This window comes from Podarcis tiliguerta (assembly GCF_965153285.1).
Source record: "Podarcis tiliguerta genome assembly, chromosome: 5".
NCBI lineage: Eukaryota > Metazoa > Chordata > Lepidosauria > Squamata > Lacertidae > Podarcis > Podarcis tiliguerta.
In genome coordinates, this window is record NC_139538.1 from 18,631,204 (window position 1) to 18,636,321 (window position 5,118).

Sequence of the window (5,118 nt, forward strand, 5' to 3'; positions counted from 1 at the left end):
TGGAACAGAGATGGGCAAGTGATCTGGCTGTCAACACCCTGTTTCCTGTTTCCTGCTATTGAACCAATTGATCACTGTATTCGACGCCAGGGAGGAATTTGCCTGCAAACCATTTAGGCTGGGCTGGGGGTTTTGCCTACCTCATAGCAACCATCACAACTTGGTGGAAAAAGGCATTGGGTTGGATCTTTAGTCTAAACAAGGGGGGGTGGGGGTGGAATGAGTCTTAACCCTCTCTCAGGATCAAGTATCAGGATATCCCAATAAAGAAGTCCAGGAGAAATGTTTCTGCCCAAATGGGGCTAAAGGGCCACAGAATTCATAATGGCGTCCTAGGAGGATTGCTCCATTTGATGTGCATTAGGGTGCGAACCTTAACCCAAGATCAACCCTAATGTGTTAATCAACCAGCACTCAGGCTCATTGATTCAGGATATATACCCAATGCCTAAGCCAAAACTTACGTGCTTACATGTCTAATCCATAAAACTGTGGCCATTTCAATCCCAAGACATTGTCAAGGCATTTCTTCTGTTTACTGAGCCCTGACCCAGGAGGCTCTGAGCTCACTGTCCACAGGCCCACAAACAAAACAGGCTCTTGTTCAATACTGAACCCAAAGATGGAACATCTGTCTAGCAGCATTCAGAAACTTAATTTGGTAAAAAGTGTGCTTGGTCGTACTGACCAAGAGCACAGGGTACTTGCAGAAGAATATTTGGATTTCTTTGCAGGGCTGAGTTGCTTATCATGCAAATAGCATATCCAGAAGAGCTGTGGGGAGCCTTTGGGTCTCCAGAAGTTGCTGAACTACAATTCCCATCAGCTCCAGTGAGCATGGAGATGATAAAAGTTCTAGTTCCACAGCATCTGGAAGGGGTGCAAGTTCCCCACATCTGATCTGTATAAATAATGTGCTTCTTCCAGCCATCCACTCCAGCAGAAAAATGCTGTTTGCTCTTTGTGACAAATATAAGATGGTCCAAGGCTTTAAATTATGTGAGAACAACTGAATATTATATCTACTAATTAAAGTTCTGGTTTTTGTTATTACTGTTCTCTGTATTACTGGTTCCATTACATGTGGGGATCTCACATATATTTTTTCAGTTGAAATAAATAACTTTTTTCAGCCTTCCTATTTGTTATTGATGTTACAGTCATTAATTTGATGATCAGGGTGGGGGCGTATTTAAGTGATGTATCCTGCTAAATTAATCTCTGTGCAGGCTCATTGAAATAAATTGACAACTGAAAATCCATGGAGTCCAATGGATGTACTTTATGTTCAACTTAACCGAAAACAACACGTTTATTATTTAGTAAGGTGAATCTTAACACTATTCTGTTAAAGTACATCAACACAAGTTAAGATTTCAGGGCCTGCTCGGAATGGTGGGAATTGGATGAGCTCGAAGAATATCGCTGAAATAAATAAATAAGCATTTGTAAGTTTTCAAGGTGATCAAAGATTGTTAAAGGTATTTTCAAAATATATTAATTTCCCAATGTAGTACAGCCAACTGCAGCATTTGTCCTTTCATCAATGAAGATTGATGCAAATATAATGTGGTTCTCTAAATATATGTCACTTGCTAATGACAAAGACTGACAAATTACAGTTGCTTCTAATTGTTTAAATGAGAACTTGCTTCAGTAACGGGGGAAGGAAGTATCTTCCTCACTTCATCCAGAAGTCTCACTAATCCCAGGGTTATTCATCATGGTGAAGTAATACCAAATCTTAACTTTGGAATCAAGTACATTTTTGTGCAATTTCTGTGGAACTTTAAAAAGTGTGGATTCAGTTTTGTTCAATGTAGGGGTAAGATATCCCCCCCCCCCCCCGGTCTTTTCTTTTACTGTTCTGACAATTTATTCCACTATACTGTCTGCCTGAAGGTATGAATAAATACCTTCTACAATTCTATGATTCATTGCAGAATTAAAGCATGTGCAATCTACCACTATTTTCGGTACACCTGGTCCAGCAGCAGCAGCAGCAGCAGCAGCACATTCTGGTCCAAAAGCACCACTAAGAGTAGCTTGCAACATTTGAAATTGCAATTGCATAACAACAACAATATGAAACAATCAGCCAAGGGGACAGGATCAGCAGTTCAAACCAAGCATGAAAAAAATTATCTGTCAGTTGCCACAAAGAACCCAACTGAGCACAGGTAAACCCTTGTATGTTCAGAGGTCAGGAAAAGGGTCACAATGTGGCCCATCTCCTCTCCCCAACAGATGTTCATTTCTGCACAGAAGGACTCCTGAACAGAGCCATGATCTCATCAATATAACTGAGATTAAGGAAGCTTTTAATGTTTAATAGACTGTTGTATTTTAATATTCTGTTGGAAACCACTCAGAGTGGCTGGGGAAACCCAGCCAGATGGGTGGGGTATAAATAATAATTTTATTATTATTATTATTATTATTATTATTATTAATCTCCCACTGTCATCTAAAGGCCACTAACAGTATTTCCATTATTTTATTTTATCTAGCCATGTTTTTTAAAAAAAGAAGAAGAAGAAGAAGAAAAACCTATGATGGGAAGCAGGAGGGAATTGACCAGATGGACAGCTACTGTGGTACTTCACAAAATAATGGGATTCCACTTTTGAAATGTGAGTTTTCAGTAGCAGCCAGTGTTGGTGTAATGTGAACAATGGGTTAAATTGCACAGTGCTTGGTCCATGAATGTTCCGAGATAAGAAAGCAGGTGTACTGCGTTACAGAGTCATACAGAGCAGAGGTCAAGTGTATGACTTCCTGATTAATTCACACCCCTATTGGTTCAGGAATGTAGAGTGGGTGTAATAGTCTCTAGAGCATTGCTTTCATTATGTCTAGTCCTGTTTTGTGTTTGTGTCCTGTCCTGTTTTTCTGCCTCTGAATCTGTGAGAGTCAGGGGAAGAGGCTGTGGGTTTTACAGCAGCATTAGCTAGCACGGTGATAGTGTTAGTAGATCTGTACATATGTATCTTTACTCCAAAGACCAGAAGAGCTGTATATAGTAAATTAGCTTTGTCTTGCATCTGGAGACACGTTGCTGCTTTGAACTGTGTGGAAGAGGAGTTTTCCTTTTAACCGGGGATTATGGAAGAAGCTGTTCTGCTGGGAGCAGGAAATCTCTGAAGACTCTGCTGGGCCTCTGCATTCTTCTGAGACATCACACTTTCTGATTTGTGATGAACTACCAGCTGACTTCCACAAGACACCAACAGTCAACCCACCAGGACAAAAAGAAGCCCATATAGCAAAGGTCAGGAACTTTTCATAGCCTGAGGGCAGAATTCCCTAATAGGCAGCCTTCCAGGGGCTGAATGCTGGTGATAGGAGGGTAAAAGTGGGCAGGGCCCAAGCCAAAAGTGGGACAAGCAACGTATGTGATTCTTACCTTTGTAAGTAGGCTATATTCCAGCTATGCCAAAGTCTGATGTTTCTGCACACAAACCTCACCACCCAGGCAAGCAAGAGGCATTATCACAATTCAAGAACACATTCCAGCTAGGCCCAAGCAGCTGAAGAGCATATGAAGCAGGGGCAAGGAGGGTTGTGGCCTGGGGAAAATTCTAAGGGACCTGGGGGCCACATTTGGCCACAGGCCTGAGGACAGCCATTCCTCCTGCATAGTTCTGTATATGACTCTCCTTCCTCGGAGGTTTTTAGGCAGAGGTTGGATGGCCATCTGTCAGGGATGCTTTAGCTGAGATTCCTGAACTAGATAACCCTTGGCGTGACTTCCAACTCAATGATTCTATTATTCCCCAAATTAGGGAAGTTACTTCCTGTGGCCACCTTGGCTCGTTGCAAAGTGAATCACTAGAACCAAATTGAATGAATAATAATGTAGTACGGGATTTTTCTTCTTCTTCTCCAGAGCACAATATAGCTGAGTTTCCGGAGTAATCCTACAATGATTTATCTGTTGTTCACACCCTCGTGGGACTGCAACAGAAAGAAATGCCACAGGTAAATATAATGTCTCCAAATTCTAAAGGGTATCTTCTCTACAGAGAGGAGAGACTGAAAATTTAGGAATATCTCATCCATTCAGAAGGTCATCTAAAAGTCTGTGCATGGATGTAATGATACAAAGATGAAGCAGAACTGCCATCTTGTGATTGAAAGCTGCAATAAAATCTGTACAATTTGGAGTATAGAGACATAGAAGGTGTTTTTCCCCCTCTATGTTTAAAATTCCTTTTTAAACATTCAAAGCACAGTTTGTTCAACTGTGAATAAAAGCTGAAGGAAATGTGGTCTGTATGATGTACAATGTTACCACTCTGCTCCTTGGTCAAGGCATATCTTCACTGTGATGTCCAAGCTGAAAGATCCAAATGTCCACTTCAATGGTGATCAAAACACAACAGCAAATGCAAGATGTAGCATTTTGCTGCCTTTAAATCAGGGGTAGGGCACCCAAGGACTGCTACTCCTTCTGAGCAAGCTCCCAAGAGCCACATGTTAATGGTGGATGAGGCAAAGGGGGGTGAGGCAATGAATGAAAACCTGCCTTGTAGGAATGATCGCTGGGTGCAAAGCACACTCCCTGCCCTCGGGCAGCCTCAGTTGTCTGCATGCGTGACCTTGGGGTGCGGGGCAAACTCCCCCTCACAGATAAAGCCACAGCTGTCTGAACATCTTGCCCTCTGTCTAACCTTTTGCGGTCTCAGTAGTCTGCGGTGTCCTGTCTGTGATCTTTGTCTCTGAGACTTTTGTCTCCTTCGTCATACACTGTGCAAGGGGAAAATGGCACGGTGGAAACAGGTGCCAAAATAACTTTGTACCACCCCACGATCTCGGGACTGGAAGCTGTGTAAAGGTCACAGCCCAAAATGTATCTGCCTGGGTTTGCATATTGTGTCAATAAAAGGAGCCTCCACAGAGCTGGCCGGCAGCTTGCTTGCAACTCACCTGCATTATCAACTCCTGCCTCATGTCCTTCACTTCACTGCCTTGTATGGGAGGCTGGTTTCTACACGAGGGAGAAACATGGGCTGTGGAGAGAAGGGTGGCCTAGGGAGAATCCCAAAGGCCAGATAGACAGACATGGAGAGCTGTATTTGGCCCCTGGAACTGAGATTCTCCACCTGTGTCATAAAT